Genomic DNA, 21,639 nt, shown 5'->3' with positions numbered 1-21,639 from the left:
GAGTGAAATGTATAATGTAACAAGTTCATCAAGTTGTTCTTTCGTGCCATCAAATAGAAGTACATTGCCATCCACTTATCTTCTGTAATAAACAATTTATGAAGCAAGTTTATTTTGGCCTTCAACAGATTTCTTCTCTAAATGCTTGGTAAATATGTTAGCCAGGTGGCTTGACATGTTGTTACCCATAACGAAGCTTTCTCTCTGTTGGTAGATTTTATCATTAAATGAGAAGCAGTTGTGGGATAGCACTAGTTCAAGCAGGCCAAACAACACTGATCTCTCGAGTATGGTTAGTGCTTCGTGTCGGGTAATTTTTTTTTGTCATAATTTCAGTTATCTGTTTGGTAGGTGTATTTTTGAAGGCCACAATGAGTTCTTCAAACCTTGCGTTTTCTTTAGTGCCAGTGAGCTTAAGGAAATGGACTGTCTTCCCAAGAATGTGTCCCTTCTACCACACGGTTTTCTTTTTAAATGCATCTCCATCAAATGAGAAAGATGTTACCTTGCAATGTCTTGCTGCAGGCAGTGTGTGGTCAAGTACACTTAAAATGCAAAGTCTGCAATACATTCTGGATGTTCTAATTTTCGTTCCTGCACAGCATTTTAGATCAAAAAATCTTTCCAGGCATATCCCTTGACTTTTTCAGTAATACATGATGTCTGCATACGCTTCGTTCAGTTTCATTGGAATAATCTGTGCAACTTTATAAATTTTTCTCTTCATACCACCAATTTTTCACATGCACCAAATCTGCAAATTTAGCATAAAGTGCTTTTTTATGTATCGAACAACGACTCCTGTTTGTCGATCGTTAAAATTTTTGCATTTTCATTGGTAACTAAATTTTTAAATTCTTTCTGCATGATTTTGTAGTGTTTCATAGCAAATGTGCAGTACTGTCGTTAGGCGAAATGAGAATTCTCATCCCTCTCTACTGTCGTTTCTATTCATTTCAAAGGATTGCGACGATAGATCGTTAGGCATTCTGTTTATGCGCAAATGTCCTTCACAGCATCAACAAATAGCGAAGGCTAAACATCGCTGACAGCACGATTCTGTCGAGCCCGAAGAGTTCTGCCCATCGAAAAACGCCGCATGGGAATGCCTAATGAAATGTTTTCTCTTTTCCGGGTACTTCCGGGAAGGACCGACCAACAGGCCGGGAATTGGTCCGCCCGCAGGCCTCACGCACTGTACGAGTGAAATCTGACATTCCGTGACCGGTCAAGCTGTTAAGGTTCGTTACGAGTCATCAGTGGAAACTACTGAAGGGAAGTTTGGATCGTCTTGCAGCAACTGTTTAAGTTGCTAGCACATATCCGCTCGATCTCGCTACTGACCGTCTTGAAGCAGTCGTGGCAGAAACTTCGTCGCAATCCTCCCCAGGTTCAGTTCTTCTGAATACTTTCATGTGTATCATTATATTTTCCCAAGTTGTTGTATTGACCTTAGATTATCTCTCTACGATTTTGAGGACTAGCTCCTTCAGTTGTTGAACATTTAACGGTGTGATCCCAGTTGAAGGCGGAACGGAACGGTAATCATCAGTCGATGGTCGCACGTTTTTGAAATGCATATACCAGTCGTAGGTCTATGTCTGACCTAAAGCGTTGTCTTCTAAAACTTGCTTCAAAATTTCCTGCAGTGTATTTCCCAAGTTTCCAACTATGCAGATACGCTAACCTTTAAGGGCAGCCATCGCAAAACCCTCAAATTCACGGAGACACGACAGTGGAAAATGCTCACTTACACCAACCAACCAAATCACTCAGCTAGCGACAACTTGTGCGCATAATTCAAATTTCGGGAACTTTTGAACACCAGCTTGTTGTTGCGAATACCAGCATTCACGTTGTGGCAGGTAAACAGCATTTCATTTAATGGGCGATTTATGTTTGATAGTTCTGACAATCACGATAGAGCAGTTATCCTGAAATATTATAAAATGCCTTAAAATACCAGCCTCTAATTTCTTCAAAGTGACAGAGCATGAAACTTAGTTGTTGTATACTCCACAGTTCTCGATGTTCAGCAAATACCCAGATTCTGCCCGAAGTAATGCAGTAATCTACAGCTAGAGGTCTTTGTGGAAAATTAGCGATATTCCCTGTCATTCCTTGGGAAAAAATGTCACGGTAAATCATTTGACTACTTTGATTGATCGCCAGTACATAACTGTATTCAGATTTAATGTTTCTGATTGTCCGAGAACTAATTTTTTATTGGTCACTGATTCTCTTTCGAAGAAGCCAGCTTACTATATGCGTACTTGTTGTTGATCGCCATCTATCGTTACCCTTCCACATAAAAGAGTCTGTTCAGAAGTACTGAAATGCTGATGACTTTTCTGCCGAAACGCAATAACGTGGAATGGGCAGCCCAAGCGGTGGAGTAACTAACTTTTACGACATTAGAGGGGACGCGAGTCGATCGCTTGTAACAGCACGTTCTACGAGGAAAACAAAAACGCCGGTAGCAGCAATTTGTAACCTGGTGAGATACGCCACGAGCTTGTTGAACAGAGGTCTTTCTTTTTTGCTCCTTGCAAACGTATCCAACAAGTGTTGCAAGGAAATTGAAGCCCAAGAAGGAAAGAAAAGTAATTTACTGAAATATTGCTTTTCGGTCACTACGTAATGTTTTTTGGCTTTTGCAGACGGATTTTCCCAATGGAGCGATAATGAGCGCACCCTGTATAGCGAATTTAAAAGTGGTTGCATCCGTTCCACGCAGTAGGCGTCGAAAGGGGAGAGAAATAAAAAAACGAGAAAGAGACGGAGAGAGTCGACATATACAGGATGATTTTTTTCCATCGTGTACAAACTCTACGGATTAATCTTTGAGAGGATGCGGAGGTTTAATGAATTTATGTCCGGAAATGCGTGGTTTCCGTTCCAGAGACTATTTATTCAATCAATCATTGTTACAGAGACTGCGGTGTAGTACGTGCTGTACCATGCAGCCACGGTTACACTATGTTGAAAATGGTTTCCCTATGCCTCAACGCATGCGTGTACGCGCTATAGCGTCTCCTGTCACACACGTTCGCATCGGCCAGGTTGCAAAGGCAGCATAACACACTGCTCCAGTGTTTTCACGTCTGGACTGGTCTCTGCGCACATTACACTTTTCACTTGGCCCCATAACAAGAAATCGCACCGATTGATATCCGTGAAAGTGCAAGCCATGCAACTGGATCCGCTCGTCCGATACATCGAGCAGGGGAGACACGATTGAAATGCGTTCGGGCGTTAACGTGGAAGTGCGCTGGAGCACCGTCATGTAGCTGCCACATAACCCTTCGAATCAATAATGGAACTTCTTCCACCAGAGGAGTTACCCGGAAGAAACGCCGGTACTTCCGGCATGTTAGGCGACGTGTAATGGAGACTGGTCCAAAAATACGGCCACCAATTATCCTCGCTCACACATTCCGACAGCGCCGATGCTGATGATTCGCTGTCACCATACCATGAAGGTTCTGCGTACTCCGCGTAAAGGTGGCCTCATCTTGAACAGGAAGGATGACACAAACATCGACTCCTGGTAGCCTGGTGGAAAACCAGTGACAGAATTGCTCCCGATGTGGAAAGTATGTTGCTAGTAAGCCCTGCACACCATCTAACTGATAAGGGTAGTAACAACTGACATGGAGAATGTTGCACACGATCTTCTGTCTTACCTTGTACTGGCGGGCCAGCTGTCTGGTACTGACATGGCAGTTGCCGTCCACACTGTTAATCAGATTTTCCTCCAAATCTGGTGTCACAACATTTGTGGTCCTTCCTTCATGATTTGCTACCTCCTCAAATGACCCTGACTCAGACAAACGGCGAGACACTGTTTCAAACATTGAATGCTGTTGTTATTGTCGGCGGGAACAGGTCTCCTGATACAACCTTGCTGTCCGCCGCCCGTTGCCATTTGCCTTTCAGAAATTAAACACTAGGTCAGCAAGCTCTCGATTCGAATACGGAACCATTCTCTACAACGGTGTATCACATCCACTAAAAGTTGAATCAGCAAAAGAAGGGAATGGGACACCACATTACCAGCTGGTATGGCAGGAGAGTGCGATAGGGCATGACGTATGAGAAACAGTTCCACCCTCTAGGAGGGAAGATTGCACATTGTAAATGTGGCAGAATGGTACAGCGCGCAATAGATCACAGTCTCTGTACAAAAGTATGATCCAATAAATGATCCCTAGCATGGAAACCGTGCATTTCCCGACGTATCATCAATCAAACCCTAGAGTTTGTACACGGTGGAAAAAATCACCCTGTATATTGCGACGGGGCAGAAAAAAAGACCGGTTGAAGAGTTCGCACGAATGTACATATACAATTGTTCGTTAAAAAATGTTAGTGCAAATTTTGGCCCTCACGTAATTCACAGGGGACGTTTTCCACACTTGGTACATTAGTACACTGTCCCGTACCCACGCATTAGTTCATGAATTAATATTCACTCAGTCATGAGTACAGTTTATGCCAGGCAACAGAAATTAGGCTATTATAATAGCAAAATCATTTTTCATGATGCAGTTCAATTAAGTTTTTATCAGCACTATTTATTGACGTCGTCCGTTTCTTTCACACAATGAAATTAGCACTGGTGAGACGGTTTACAGTTTTAGTTAAATAGGAATTTGACATCAAACCAGTCTCAGGACTGAAGACCACAACAACAACAACATAACTTTTGCGTCTTGTGACTTAAAACAAAGATCGATCTTTCAGAAGGTGCTTATTGTTGACCACAATCAACTGCCGCATCGCTCTTCGCGGGCCACGTGGCCACCCGGCGGCAGAGGCATCCCACCTACACGTTGCGGACCTCGCGTGAGTGCGCCACGCGCTTTTGTGAATGGCAAACTACACTCCTGGAAATTGAAATAAGAACACCGTGAATTCATTGTCCCAGGAAGGGGAAACTTTATTGACACATTTCTGGGGTCAGATACATCACATGATCACACTGACAGAACCACAGGCACATAGACACAGGCAACAGAGCATGCACAATGTCGGCACTAGTACAGTGTATATCCACCTTTCGCAGCAACGCAGGCTGCTATTCACCCATGAAGACGATCGTAGAGATGCTGGATGTAGTCCTGTGGAACGGCTTGCCATGCCATTTCCACCTGGCGCCTCAGTTGGACCAGCGTTCATGCTGGACGTGCAGACCGCGTGAGACGACGCTTCATCCAGTCCCAAACATGCTCAATGGGGGACAGATCCGGAGATCTTGCTGGCCAGGGTAGTTGACTTACACCTTCTAGAGCACGTTGGGTGGCACGGGATACATGCGGACGTGCATTGTCCTGTTGGAACAGCAAGTTCCCTTGCCGGTCTAGGAATGGTAGAACGATGGGTTCGATGACGGTTTGGATGTACTGTGCACTATTCAGTGTCCCCTCGACGATCACCAGTGGTGTACGGCCAGTGTAGGAGATCGCTCCCCACACCATGATGCCGGGTGTTGGCCCTGTGTGCCTCGGTCGTATGCAGTCCTGATTGTGGCGCTCACCTGCACGGCGCCAAACACGCATACGACCATCATTGGCACCAAGGCAGAAGCGACTCTCATCGCTGAAGACGACACGTCTCCATTCGTCCCCCCATTCACGCCTGTCGCGACACCACTGGAGGCGGGCTGCACGATGTTGGGGCGAGAGCGGAAGACGGCCTAACGGTGTGCGGGACTGTAGCCCAGCTTCATGGAGACGGTTGCGAATGGTCCTCGCCGATACCCCAGGAGCAACAGTGTCCCTAATTTGCTGGGAAGTGGCGGTGCGGTCCCCTACGGCACTGCGTAGGATCCTACGGTCTTGGCGTGCATCCGTGCGTCGCTGCGGTCCGGTCCCAGGTCGACGGCCACGTGCACCTTCCGCCGACCACTGGCGACATCATCGATGTACTGTGGAGACCTCACGCCCCACGTGTTGAGCAATTCGGCGGCACGTCCACCCGGCCTCCCGCATGCCCACTATACGCCCTCGCTCAAAGTCCGTCAACTGCACATACGGTTCACGTCCACGCTGTCGCGGCATGCTACCAGTGTTAAAGACTGCGATGGAGCTCCGTATGCCACGGCAAACTGGCTGACACTGACGGCGGCGGTGCACAAATGCTGCGCAGCTAGCGCCATTCGACGGCCAACACCGCGGTTCCTGGTGTGTCCGCTGTGCCGTGCGTGTGATCATTGCTTGTACAGCCCTCTCGCAGTGTCCGGAGCAAGTATGGTGGGTCTGACACACCGGTGTCAATGTGTTCTTTTTTCCATTTCCAGGAGTGTATGTCGCACGCTCGCTCTCCACAAAGCAAACCTTCATACTAGACCTATTCATCTAGTAATGGGGGTTTGTACCATCACAATACCCGTACTTGCTAGCGCATGCACTTAGTAAATGCAGTAGCAAGTAGCACCAACAAAAAATAAAATAAAATATATAAATAAAAAACGCAGAAAGAGTGACTGAGCAGTCATGTTAAATTAGTCCTAGAGTGTTAACAGTTTCCTTGGCAATCTAGTCTGTGGTTGCATCACCCTAAACTAAGTAAAGTTCCCTACGTATTTTGTGCCCAACAAAAAGAAATTTGTAACATATCTGTAAATAACCCCAATCCAAATGATATCTATTTCCTTAACTATGATTCTAAATTCGTGTTTTTTATGTGTCTGTGTGTATAGTAAATGAGGCCTGGCAATGCAAAACAAACACAAACAAATTTAACAAAATCATAATAATTTTTATCGATTTTTTATTTTTTTGACACCTTGTCAGACTAGAAAAAAACTTCCTTATTTATTATGCACACCACATTGTTTCCAATCAATCTATTCACTTTGGAACACGTATCATTTATCTACTTCTCACTGCTTAAAATGTCTTCGAGGGATGCTCCCAGACAAGATGTAGTGTCACAGCTCTCTACTCTGGCGCTATTTCCTGTGCTCTCAGTAGCCAGTTTATGAAGCACTACCAGGGAACACACAAATTTCCGATGAAAATCTCATATGCAGGAAAGTTTTCCCTGTTTACCTTAGAGTGGTCCAGCCTAGACCCATCCTCATGCAATCCAGAGCTGACACAGCTAAGACAGAATATCAGGGGAAACCATAACTAAGAAACAGGCTAGAGCAACAGCTCAGTAGTTGTGCCCAACGATCTGTTCAATACTGGATTAGAAATGCCCACGTCATTGAGGTAGTATTGCTTGGCGACAAAGCCTCCCTAATCAAAATGATACTGATAATGTGGCAGGAATCAATCAGACTTTAAATAATCTCTGACTGTTGTTATGGCTTGACAGCAGAAACTCAAAGAACTTTACTTGATTATTACAGACCATTAATTAAATTCCAGGGTTTGGCAATTTTTCCCCAAAAAATGACTTAATCTACTTTTAAAAATCTCTATTAAAATTCCCCTATACACTTTGATAAAATTATCCTCTTTCATATCATCCAGTCCAGACTGAGACTACAAGCAGCAAAATCAACTAACTTTAATTTTACACTCCCCATGCTGTGTTGCTTACCCTAATATTCAGTCCACCAACTTGACCCACACCCACCAAAGGAAGTTTGGTGTGTCTACATGCAGAACCCAGCGCAAAATATCTTCATGTCAACAATTACACCCCCAAATTTCTCAAACAACATAAAACTTAATTCTGGACCCCTCATGCACCAAAAATTAAGCAGATTATATACATAAGCCCAACAGTAACTTAAATTTTGAATCACCAGGAATGGGTGACTAAACAACTCTCCACCAATGTTTACATCTAAAACAGCCTCCTTCAACACTGTCTTGCTGTAATTACCAGTAGCATTTTTTATTCTAACCCTGTGACCGGGAATTCTACCATTTTGTCATCACTGATATAATTGTAGAAACCCTCTGCTATCTTACTGACTGTGCTACCTGTGTCCACCAAGGCTTCTTCAGTGACTTTACCTATCTGAACATTAACTATTGGTTGAGCCTTCCTAAAAATTTTCCTCCTTGAGCTCTACTTCTGCTAAAAGATCCTCCTCCACTTCATTAGCACAGTACTTTTCCATAGAGCATACCTGTCTCCCAGTGAATGATTCTATTTCATTATCCCCTTTAAAATTACTTCAAAAGCATCTTCATGTTCTTTATTTTCAAAGCCCAACCATCCTAATTTTATGGCAAAACTTAACTTCTCCTTCTCCCATACCTTTGGTCCCAACTTATGTATGTACTTAGAAAAATGCACCCAATCACTTCCATCAAAATCACATTCACCCTTCCCCATCCAACCAGTATTCTGTTCAGCCTCTTCCATACCCCCATACCGCTCATCCTCATACATTACATAATTATTCACCTTTACAACTTCATCTCCATTGTCACACACTTATTTTCCACAATCTGTAATCCTGCAGTTACTCTCCAAGGCACATCCTACCATTTCATTCATAAAATCCCCCCATAAACCATCAAACTTCTTATCTCCATGAAATATTTTCTTGAGTACATCATAATTTGCCTCATCCTCAACATTTAACTGCTTTACATTTCCCTACTGTCCAATTTTCTGGCGTATATTTTTGCAAACATTTTTCCCTTGCTACCCAATCATTTAAGTTCAACTCAGATTCCCCCTTAGTTCTCCACTGCTCATCATTCTTAGTTTGCTGTTTAACCCCATGCGTGTAAACACTCTCACAATTTGTTTAATCATGTTTCATGGATTCAGATACAGCTTTCCCCACCAAAACATCACTTGCATTACTATCCTGCATATTACAAACACTTTCATCAGTCATTTCAGAACTAGCCCCTTCTGGCTGCTCACAGCTAGCCTCATAAGTTTCACCAGATACACTCTCTGGTACATATTCATTTATCACTACTTAAACAATAGGCACTATGGCAGCAAAATCACTACCATAATCTACAAAACCATTAGTTTCAGGCACCTTGGCCTCTCAGAATTAACATTATCATCCACTCTATCTGCTTCCATTACATGCAACTCAACAAATTTCTTACTATTACTTTCACACAGAATTTGGTCATCACAGCATCAATCTATACCTCCAGGCAGTGCCTCAGTCCCTGACAATAATACTCACCAAACCAATACTATCTTTCTCAGAATTCACATTCCCAAACTCTATACAAAAACATTCTCAGCGTTGATTTCTTCCATTTGGGCCTTTAAACCCTTAACATTCTTCCTATTAAAAGCTCTCCTTTTGCCATACTCCATGCACCAGCTCCCCAATACATTTTCATCATTTAAAATGGCCTCCATACCAAAAATTCTTTACTCACTCTTATTTCTATCATTATTGTCATACCCCCTTTTAGAATAACTACTCCTAGTCTGATATAATTATTATGGTTCCATCTCTTGGCACTATTGTTTGCAACTTGTCAGGTCCCAAAGAAGAGCCCATTTGAGACAGCTCCTAGTTTAAAGGATGATGTCCCCATTGTGTGCTGTTGCTCTGTCCTACTCTTCCAGGTCAATTTCCCAGCATTGGTCTTGGTTCGTTTCTTACATCACTGCCAATAAAATCCCTTTGATGGTGGCTCTCTTCATTATATCTTCCCCCATTTCCCCTCCAACGTTCATTTATATTTCTGTCCCCATGGTGGCTCAGATGATTGTTTCCCCAATTCCTATTTCTGTGACCATTTTGATGATAATTACTCCAATTCATATTTCTTCTCTCCCCTAGATGCCTGTGGTTATTCCCTAGGTTGTTTTCCTTTGAGTGAGGCCTATAGCACATAGCCTGCTCCATCCTCTCAACAAAGTCTAAAAACTTCCCCACAGAATCAGTGGGGCAATATATGAGTTCCCATTGTAACTCCTAAGGTAGTCTCCACATTAAAGTCGATATTTCTGTTAAAACGCCTAAAGCGTGATCCAGATGTACTAATTTATCCAGCTCTTCCTGGCAAAATTCCTTCATACTTTGTCTGCCTCCCCCATTCACAGATCCATTAAAAAAATCATTTTGCTACCTACAGTGCTTATTTTTCTAGAAACATTCGTTCGAATATTTCAAATTAAATGAACTGATCCTTAAATTTGCTAGCCCATGTCTGAGCTGAACCTCCCAGCATTCTCTTTACAAATTTTGCTTTTGCCTCATCTGACATCCCAGTCAGAAGACAGTCCTTGCAACTGCCCAAAACTGCTGTGGCATGATATCCCTTTTCGCCTGAAAATGGCTTTCCACTATGTACCTTCGTTACTGGACACCCAGTTTGGCCTAAAACATAATACAATTCTATCTGGGTAAATTTGTCATTTACTTTTGAGGCGACAGTTGCCATTTCCTTTCTGAGATCATCAGCTGTGCTGTCTAATTTATTTGTCAGCACAGCTTTTGTCTCATCATTGCTAGCCACTATTTTTGCATTCACTTCAGCCAAAGATTTTCTTGTCGCCTCTTCCTTATCATCACACATCTGCTTTCTAGAATCGATTTTACCCCTCAGCTCAGTCTCAACCGCTTCAACCTTGGAATGACACCTCTCTTCAATTTTTTTAAATCTATTATCTAATTCGATCACAATTTCTTGTTTCATTGACCTCAATCGTCTATTTATTTCGCTCACATTAGTTTTTTAATACAGCCAATTCATTTCCCACGGCCGAGCGGTTCCAAGCGCTTCAGCCCGTAGCAGTGCAGCTGCTACGGTCGCAGGCTCGAATCCTGCCTCGGGCATGGATGTGTGTGATGTCCTTAAGTTAGTTAGGTTTAAGTAGTTCTAAGTTCTAGGGGACTAATGACCTCAGCTCTTAAGTCCCATAGTGCTCAGAGCCATTTGAACCATTTTTTTTTTCATTTTCCACATCGGTCTTCAGAGAACTTAATTCGCAATTTAACTGAACTTAAATTAGTTCCAAAATTAGTTTGTAAAGCACTTAATTTATTAACCATGTCAGCTTTAAATGAACCTATTTGGCTACTCATATTTTGGAGAAGAGTAATTAATTCTTACAGGGATACCGATTTCCTCCTGTCTCTGAGGACTTCGTAGTTCACTAACATTCCCCGACGACCCGCAATCACTAAGTGACTCTTTAATTTCGTGCTCCATTGCCCTGGCTATCACAAGACCTGAAAACAAGAAAAACAGTAACAAAAATTCCGCCTTCTCTGATCACTTATCTTTCTGGAGGGACTGCGTCACTCTCGGCGCTGCTGAAGGGGCTGCGTTGCAGAGAGTAGTCATGACCGTTTCTTGCAGGTCTGCTGGTCGCTGGACACCTCGCAGCTGGCGGTCTGGCTGAAGTCCGCTGGTCGCTGGACACTGCGCTCGATCCACGCTGCTTGGCGTCGTTGAATAGCGATAGTAGGCACGCTTGTGACTAACAGAAACACACGTTTCTGCAACTGCTCATGCTTCGCCGAGTTCCACTGGCCTTCGGGACTAGTTGCCGCGCATACTAGGATCCCAGATGAGCCCCCAATTGCGACATGGCGGAAAATAAGTGCAGTTGAACAGTTCACACGAATGTGCATACAGAAATGTTCGTTAAAAAATGTTAGTGCAAATTTTGGTTCACACGTATGTCTCAGATGATGATTTCCACACTTAGTGCGTTAGTACACTGTCCCACACCCGCGAATTAGTTACAGTTTTTCAATTAATATTCACTCAGACATGAGTACAGTTTATGCTAGGGAACAACAGTTTAGGCGATTATAATAGAAAAATCATTTTTCATAACAAAGTTCAATTAAGTTTTTACCAGCACTATTTATTGGCGACGTCATTTCCTTTCACACAATGGAATTAGCACTGGTGAGACAGTTTACAGCTTTAGTTTAATAAGAATTCGAGTCCCCAATAGCAGTAATGTAGGCTGCTATAATCGAGCGTTACTCAATCAACTCGAACAGAACCACAAGTGCCACTGTCCTCTTTGTTCTAACAGTTTTGGCGCGAAATCACAGATCGCCACATTTTAACTCACGCCAATGTACACATCGTAATTTGTACTCAAACAAATAATTGCAGCACTTCCAGTTCACCAAATACATGCTTGCACACTCGCGCTATCAAACAATACTCTTTGTCGAAATAAATCGACTTGAAAAATTCTTACTCAAACGACCACATGGGCCACCCACAAGTGGGGCTCGCCAACTCCACTACCCACACGCTCACCGACTACCGAACGACTGCCTGCCCCCCCCCCCCCCCGGACAAGATGGCCGCTCGCTTATATAGGCTCAGATGTGTAACTTCCCCCCCCCCCCCCCCTCACGACTATCAAAGTACCAGTCTCACCAGCTAGGGTTACAAATTTTGACACATAAATCCCTCAATGGAAATAAGTACACTATCGGAACCATGCTAAAAAGTTCATCTTATTTACTATGTTACATTAATTTCTAGGATTATTCTATCGCCTGTAAATGAGGTTTTGTTTCTTGCAAAATTTCGCCACTTAGCGCAAATTTGTTTACATTTGTGCTGCAACGTTTTAACACAGAAATGCATATAGCACTGTTTTCAGACATAATGTATTGCGATCTACACGTTGTGCTGCTCAAAATCTTCATATCTATAATAATTAATTAACTATGTACGATAAATTTTAATAATAATTTGCAAACAGTGAAAACTATTGCAAATTAAGAGTATAGTATAACTTATCTAGTGTGAAATACATTTGACGCTACCGAAAATATTATATAGTGCCGTTCCTTACGTCATGAATTTTCTTTTGAATTTTATAAACAATTTCTGATCAAACTTTGTTTATTGCTCTTTACGAGCTTAATTATGTATGAATCTTAACGAATGACTAAGGCCCTCGATCCGTTATGAAGAGACGTTTTTAATGAGAGCTCACTCATCTCTGTAAGTTATTATTTACTACTTTTTTTAATTTTTCAGTATTCGTGATATGAAACAATTTTAAGTTACTATAACTTTTGCGTCTCGTGACTTATAACAGAGATCGATCTTTCAGAAGGTGCATATTGATGACCACAATCCACTGCCGCATCGTTCTTCACCGTAAGTTACATAGTTTTCGCGTAATGCGCGAAAAACCAAACAATTCCCCAAGCTATGTGCCACGTGGCTGCCCGGCGGCGGGTGCATCCAACCGACACGTTGCAAATCTCGCGCGAGCGCGCCACGCGCTTTTTTGAATGGCAAACCATGTCGAGCGCTCGCTCTCCACAAAGCAGTCCTTGCATACTAGACCTATTCATCTAGTAATGGGAGTTTGCATTGTCAGAATATAGAATCTGAAATTTAAATAATTTTGTAATATTAAAAAACTGAATGCCGTATGAAAGGTTATTTGTTTAGCAGTAATTGATAAAGTAAATGTGTCAGTACTCAGAGCTTCTGTTAAGTATTGCACACCAACATTCTATGCTTTTGTTAAACATTGGTGTTTCATGTTTAAAATAATTTGTTCTTTGCCATCAGCCTACATGTTTTATTAATGTTTGTCTTATCATCCTGTGCATTCTTCTTGTTACTGTTTTCCGCATGTTCCTTCCTCGCTGGTTCTGTGGAGCGCCTTTTCAGTTCTTATTAATCCACCTAATTTTCAACATCATTTTGTAGCAATGCGTATTAAATGCCGTGACTACTATTTGCCATTTTACCCACATTCCATGATTCACTTCCATACAATTCTCCAAACGTACATTCTCAGGAATTTTTTTCTCAAATTAAGGCCGATGTTTGATACAAGAAGATTTTTATTACTTTTTTTTTGCAGGTCCACCTAAATTACACAATTTTTGATGCTTTATTATAACTCGTTACGGACTCTGCCATCTTCAGATCATAAAATATTCTGATGTAGATATCAACTTCAAATTATACATGCAGATACATACTGTCTGCGTACATGTATAATTTGACGCTGACTCTTACATCAGAATATTTTATGATCTGAAGATGGCAGTAGCCGAAACCAGTAACAGTGGAGTGAAAAAGTTTGTGTGATCAAGACGGACCTGTAAAATAAAGTGCCACAATATGATCTCGGACTGATTTCCAGACTTTACTTCTTCAATTGATAGATTTTTCTTAGCCAAGTAAGCGTTCTTTGTTTGTCAAGTTCTTGTTTCGTCCATATTTCTGTTTCCAAGATAACAGAATGTCTCTACTTCATCTACCATATCACCCATATATTGACATTAAGCTTACTGCTGATCTCATTTCCTCTGCTCCTACTACTTTCGTCTGTCTTCCGTTTACTCTAACTCCACAGTGTGTGCTCTTTAAAACATTCCATTAAACAGGTCTCGCAATTTGTCTCTACCTTCACTGAGGATAGCAAGTCATCAGCGAATCATATCATCGATATGTTTCAGTCTTAACTTTAATCCCACTTATGGACCAACGTTTTATCTATGACCTGTGCCTAATTTCATCGTAAATCTTCCGCAGCTCCGTCTAGTTTTGTTACTGGATCCTCTTTGTCTGTGCATTTTTCGTACAGGCTTTTTCCCTTTGGCTTCCCAGCACTTCCAGTTTATTTCATTGCTAAGAAATTATTTTTCCGAACACTCACTTCGTTGATCATTTGAAGTATACCATCTGAGCGAACGTATTTGGTGACCCCTATGTAGTGCAGAAGTATCCACTAAATGCCTCGAGAGGAGGACTCACCTGTGTTGTCAGTAGAGAAACAGTAACAACAGAGCGGGTCGGAAGGCGAGCTCAGTCTTTTGGTATCACCTGACTAGGTAATCCGTCAGGGATATTTCAATCCTTGTAAAACTGTCCGCTGTAACATCCCAATTATAGAACCCATAATGAACAGCCTTTTGTGGCACAAAGAAATAGAAAAATTAGTCATCCTGACAGCGATGACAGCTGCTGACAACAAAATTTACACTCTTGACAATTTGATTAACAAGAATGATATGTAAATACTAATGCTTATCATAAAGAAAGGAATGAATGAAAGAATACTTTATGATACGAAACAGAAACTTTAAAGAAAGAATTAAAAAATTATCATTTTCGAAGATTAAAGCCCAGACCATAAATTGACTAAAGGTAACATTTAGCCTAGAAGAGAGTTGTAGCCGCATCGAGCTGTAAGTTCGCTGTGACTACAATGTAACTCGCCAATGGAGATGTTAGCTTCACTTCTCTCTTGTACACTTGCAATAGTAGTATGTATGTTAATCGCTACTAGATTGTTTTAAAGCCGATCTGAAGTTTAAAAGTTTTACGGTTGGATGTACAACTCAGAAGTCGGACTGAAGTAAATTCATATTTACCGTTTAGACGGATAACGGGATAGTTTATATATGTGAAGAAATATAACTCGTGTGATTGCTGATTTTTTATGGGACTTAGCCTTCGTGATACTTAACAGTCACGAACATCAAGGGACACAGAAAGAGACTGATCACCGACATAAACTCAATTATTAGACTTGAGTATTCAACAGATAAACGCAATCACTAAGAACTTACAATTGCGCCGTGTTGTCAGAAGCTATCGTCAAAGTCAGAATTGCTGATGCTAACAGACGCAATTCCCTGAATGAAAAATCGGTGTGTGTGCTCATTGTAGGGACAAATAATTTCAAAGAACAACAAACTTTAATTCAACTTTAATTCTTCGTGTCGCATACATCATTTAATGGACATGGTGTATTTGTGGAATTAACTGATTCTTCGGATAACATAAAAGTGAAAAGTGACAATTTAACTGTAAACGGCAATAAGTTTACGACGAAAAACGACGCACTCTGAACATTGTTCAAGGGTGTGCTATCTCTGGAATGGCGTCGTTTAGTTGTTGAATACGCGACGTAGTGACGCCTTGACGACGGAATAATTATTAACAACTCAATATCCTCGGAAAATTCATGATGTGACATCGGCTGCTTGGGTGATGGGTTAATGATTCAAGACATTATATTTTCAAAGTTTGATAGCCATTCTCAAACCGGGCACTAGAACTACAATCAGCTAGTTCGCGTAAACTGAAAAATCTGTCGCGATCACATAAAGGGCTTCTTGTTATCATTTCAGATCAAGGGAGTCATCGCTTTATCGAGTGGTGCAGTCGTTATACATATAAGTGGAGAAGATCGATAGACACCAAACATCATTACTTTAATTACAAGCAAGGGCGGTGCACACACTCTGGCATGCCGCTCCATCGAGACGGTATCAGTTTTGAGAGACAGTATCTGAAAAATAACTAAACCGCTTGAGGATTTTATTTTTATAATAGTTACGGATTGGCGTTGTAGTGATCGACGGACGCCGTTCCACGTCATCTCGACTGGAACAACCATCACTATCGAGCCGAGACAAAACGGGACGTCACATCATTTGGCGCCACAACGTGTTGGGCTCGACGCCACAACGACTGCAACGTGTGGTTCGACGCTCCGCGACTACGAGACACACGAGCACATCCGCAGAGGGAGCGACTCAACGCGTCGGTGAACTGAGCCAGAGCAGAAGGTTGGTCGAGACAGCGACATCGGCTACCGACAGTGACGTGAACGAGACTACAACAGCACGCAAGCAGACGATAAGTAGCAATCACTACTCAAAGTAAATGATTATCCAGGCAAGGTAGATTTTATTGCTTTACCAAATTGGTAATTGTAAGAATTTCATTGGGCTGGTGTCGAGTAGTGAATAATGTTAATACTGTGTGTCTTTTGTGACCATAGTTGGTGTCGGTACAAGCAAAAAGTGGTTAACAAGATTTCAAATCATGTCGAGAAGAGGTAGAAGTTTGCTTAGCGATTTCGACAAAATTGTCCAGAAATCTTGTGATGAATTAAGTGAAGTATCAGACCATGAGGATATCAATAGAACGATTGTCATTGTGGGAGTGGTATCTTTTGCTGAGTCAGACAAAATTAAAGTCCCTAATGTATCTGACTCTGGGTTAGAGAGTAAGGAAAAGATAACTGATGATAAAACTTCTGATCCTAAGGATAAAGCCATCAATGAATACACGATGAATGTTACACCAACAGGCTCAGGAAATATAGATGTACTTAGTGCTATAATAGCAAAATCGACTATGTTGGATGATTTAAATGTTAAATTCTCTGACAGGAACAATAGGTTCGCTGAACGGCAAGTGACCTCAAATGTTAAGTATCCTGATATGGACAGTGAGTTTGCTAAAATAGATGCGAAGTTAACTGAACAGCAAGCATCTATAGGTGCTAAATTCGGTGATGAACAACAGGCTTCAGAAATTAAGTTTGCTGAACAACAGGATAATTTAATTGCAATTTGGGAGGCTAAACAAGCCGAACAACAGGATAAAGTCGGCTATTAGTTTGACAGTCTAGATTACGTTTGACAGTCCAGAGTGAAGGTTAGCAAACTGAGAAAAGGAATATATTAGGTTTATTGTTCATGTCGGAAAAAAATCAATGTAAATGTCAATACTTTTTCAGAACTATTTAGGGTTATGTCTGGAAAGGTCATTGCTTTGGCTGCGAATAACATTTGTATCACGGAAAGAGTAGAGGGATTGTCAGGTCATATAAACGACATGAAGAAAAATTCGTTGGGTTAAGTGTATATTTATATGCTAGATCAAACTAAGAAACCGGAAAACAAAGCGCTAAAATTCAACGGTAGTGTACGTTCGGCCAATGAGAATAAGAAGCAAATATCAATTATCCATTGATGCAGACTTTTCTGAGAGGAAAACGAATAAATACGCGACAACGTGAAATGGAACTGCGAGAGAAAACGCCTGCGAATGTAACACAGCACGTATGTAGGTGAACCGTGGGAAACGAATAGCCAATCAGATGAGGAAGATGATCCCTACGTTCAGAGAGGATGTATTTCGTCATTAAAAGTCGAACATAGTATTTTCAAAAGTCGAAAATTTCCAACATTTTCAAATGAAAAGAATAATATCAACCCCAGTGTGTTTATCAATTCATTTAAAAGAATATTTCCCAGTAATAGGACGGAATATGGTAAATTACAGTTTATAGTGACGAAGATTGTAGCAGAAGCAGCGTTATGGGCCGCTGAAGTTAGCGAGACCTGTAACACGTGTTCTGAGTTTGAGAGATTATTTCTAGCTAAATATTGGCCATTAAGTAAACAAAAGAAACTGCGTAAGGAAGTATATCAACCAGAATTTTATAATTCGAAAAAGGAAACTCTTAGGCAGTATTTTTAACGCTACTTGATCAAAACGCCTTATTGAACAGAACCAATTTCGAGTAGAGAAGTGATTCCAATACTGAAAGGTAGGCTACCTTTGAATATTCGAGAGAAATTAATTCATGTTCCCGATTCCGACGTTGAAAAGTTCCTATCCGTGATCGATTCAACCTATATGCTCATGGAGGATGCAAAACAGTGGCATAATAATAAGAACGACCATTATTATGCTAGGAACAACGCTAGTAATAAAGCGTGGAATAGCGATAATCAAATTAAGTCATTCTGCAGAATTTGACCGAAATAACGGTAATTCTAAGAACGGTGATCATCATTTAGATCTCTCGCAAAAGAAGAATCAGAATTGGAACACGAATTATCAATATTCAAAAGGGAATCTTGTGGGAAACAACAGTCAAGTGCCTGGAGGGGAAATTTTGAACGAGAAAGTATGTGGGGGGGGGGGGGGGCTGCAATCATTGAACCCACAATATTGTGATGATGGCAGTAGGAACAATTGCGTTCCTATAAATCCACAGAATAAATCGAATTGGGGAAATTGTCCCATGCACAATGTAGGTTGGCGATATTCAGACACTGCAAGTGCATCTTCCGGGTCCAACTGACCTTTACCTTTGCCAGATGGAAGAGGACGAAATGATGCTGAGATAGATGTATCAAGCATCATAGAAAAAGTATGCGAATCGGAATGTCTATCAATAGAACAACAAGATGAGCTGGGAAAAGTTTTACAACGATATTTGTCTGTATTTAATAAGAAATCAGGCGTGATTAAAGATTTTGAATATTGTGTTCAAACTTATCCACACTCTACGTTTTATAAAACTACTTATTCAGTTCCCTGGTCAAAAAGGGAAACCGTGGCTAAAGAAGTAAAAAAGATGATAGATTTGGGAATAATTGAGACTTCAACTTCTGAATAGTCAAGTCCATTGTTAGCTGTGACTAGACCGAACGGTTATATTCGGCTAGTTCTTGACGCTCGCGACATTAATAAAATTATCAAACCCGTAAGAACTCGCCCTGCTATTGCAGAAATTTCACGGGGTGAAATTTTTGACCTCACTCAACCTCCGGAGTTCCTAACGGCAAACGAAAATATCAAAGGAATCGAGAAAATATACGGCATTCATTTTCCTGGTACGGAGTTACCAATTTAAGGTAATGCCGTTTGATCTTAATATTAGCGGTGGTGTTTTCATAACAGCTATAGATACATTGCTCGGACCCGATTTATTAGAATATGTCACTCTACATGTAGAAGATCTGCTGATCGCCACAGAGACCTGGAGCGAGCACGCCGAATTAATTGATCGTGTATTTAATAAATTTCTTGAGTATGGAGTCACGGTCAATTTAACGAAATCTAAATTTGGTAGAAATCAAATAAAATTCTTAGAGCACATTGTGACTCCAGAAGGAATTGTACCGAGCCCTAAAAAGTTGGATGCAACTACAAATTGTCCATATCCACGAAATAAAAAAAAAAACAATTAAAGGCATTTTTAGGTCTGACATCTTTCCTTAGAAAGTTTGTGTCGCAGCAGTTATTAAATAAACATTGTCAGTTACATTTGTTAAGGAAAAATATTGCATAGGGATGGACGGAAGCGTGTAGTAAAGCTTTCGATGATATTTGAAATGCTTTGATAAAGTCTCCATTGTCATATCATCCCCAAATGAATAAAGACTTTTATGTAGCGACAGTTGAGGCTGAAACAGGATTAGATGGTACACTATTCCAAATGGAAGATGGGAATAATGTAGAAACAACAAAAATTATCGCCTTTGCTAGCCGAACCTTAACAGGTTGCGAGAGATCGTGCAGCATGACTGAGCTGGAAGTGCTGGCAATTTTCTAGACGCTTAAAAAGATGTTTCATATATGGGAAACGAATTGTAATTTATTGTGACCATAAAGCGGTGACGTTGTTAATGACAAGTAGGATGCTACATGACCGATTAACACGTTGGACATTGTTGCTTCACTAATATGACATAACCGATAAGCATGTCAAGTGAAGGGATAATGTTGTCGCTGATGCGTTGTCAAGGTTACCAACTAAAAAGGTAGATGAGATCGAACAAGAAAGGGTAACAGACTTTAAAGTGATGACGTTCGGAACACCTCCATATAGGAGAGAAGTTAAAGAAATGTTTCACGAATAGGACAAATGCAAAAATCAAATCATAAATAGAGAAAAATTGGGACTGAATTAAGAGAAGAAACTAATAGTAATGTTAATGACCATTACCAATTGCAAGCAAATGTATTATTTTATGGTAGAACCGAGGAGGATGAGTGGAAATATGCATTCCCTCACAATGTGTTGAGACATTATTGTGGATCACACATACAAGATGGGGACATTTTGGAGCTCACAAATGCGCGATGAAATTACAAAAATGGTTTTTATCCGGATTTATTAAGGAGAGCCCAGGAGATACTTCAGAGATGTAAAATTTGTCAATGAGAAAAACCGGTTAATTATTGTTTTAAAGGTGTATTACAACCCATTATACCAATGGAACCACTGAGTATCGTCTCATTTGATACGTGTGGTCCGTTTCCCATAGCTAAAGGAAATTTTAAATATATATTCGCAGTGTATGATTTAGTCATGAAGTATGTGAAACTATAGACTTTGCGGACAACCAATGTAAAACCCATGCCGAGAAAGATTATGGATGATTATTTGGTGAAGGTAGATAACGGCCCATATTTTCGAAGTGAAGTGTGGAAAGAAACAATGAAGGCATGTGGAATTCCTCATGTATTCATGGCTCGCTTTAAACCATAAGTAAACACAGTAGAAGAGTATTTAGAGAATTAAATCGATCTATGAGAACTTAAGTACCTACTCAGCACCATAGGTGGATCGAATTAATTGATGATTTTGAAAAGACGTACAACGAATTACCCCATATAACTGGGTATTCGCCAAATGAGGTTCTGTTTAATAAGCAAGAGAATGATAATTGGCTTCATAATTTACCATGTGTGCCAAGTGAACCAAAAGATCAGGGGGGGGGGGGAGGGGGGGGTTATAAAAATGGTATACTTGAACTTACAACATAAAGTAAGTATTCGAAAACGTCAGTTTGACAAAAAGATAGGAGTAGGAATTAATTATAAGTTTGCTGATAATGTTCTATTGAAGAATCATCCCAAATCTCCAAAGACAAGGAAATTACTTCGAAAATGGAGAAATTTGTATAAAGAAATACATAGGATTGTAAAGAAACCACGTGAAGGAAGCTACCTGTTTAAGGATGAGGAAACCAGGAGGATAAAAGGAGTGTACCTTCATATAGAGTTAAAGAAATACTATAGTTAGTTAAGGGTTTAGATTGTTAGTATACAAACTAGGAGTAGTTATGAAGCAGAAAGATGTTACTACAATGTTTGTGAATTTATTTTCTATATATAATTAGTGGACAAT

This window comes from Schistocerca serialis, chromosome 1, assembly GCF_023864345.2.
Source record: "Schistocerca serialis cubense isolate TAMUIC-IGC-003099 chromosome 1, iqSchSeri2.2, whole genome shotgun sequence".
NCBI classification, from domain to species: domain Eukaryota; kingdom Metazoa; phylum Arthropoda; class Insecta; order Orthoptera; family Acrididae; genus Schistocerca; species Schistocerca serialis.
Note: the sequence above shows the minus strand (reverse complement) of the source record.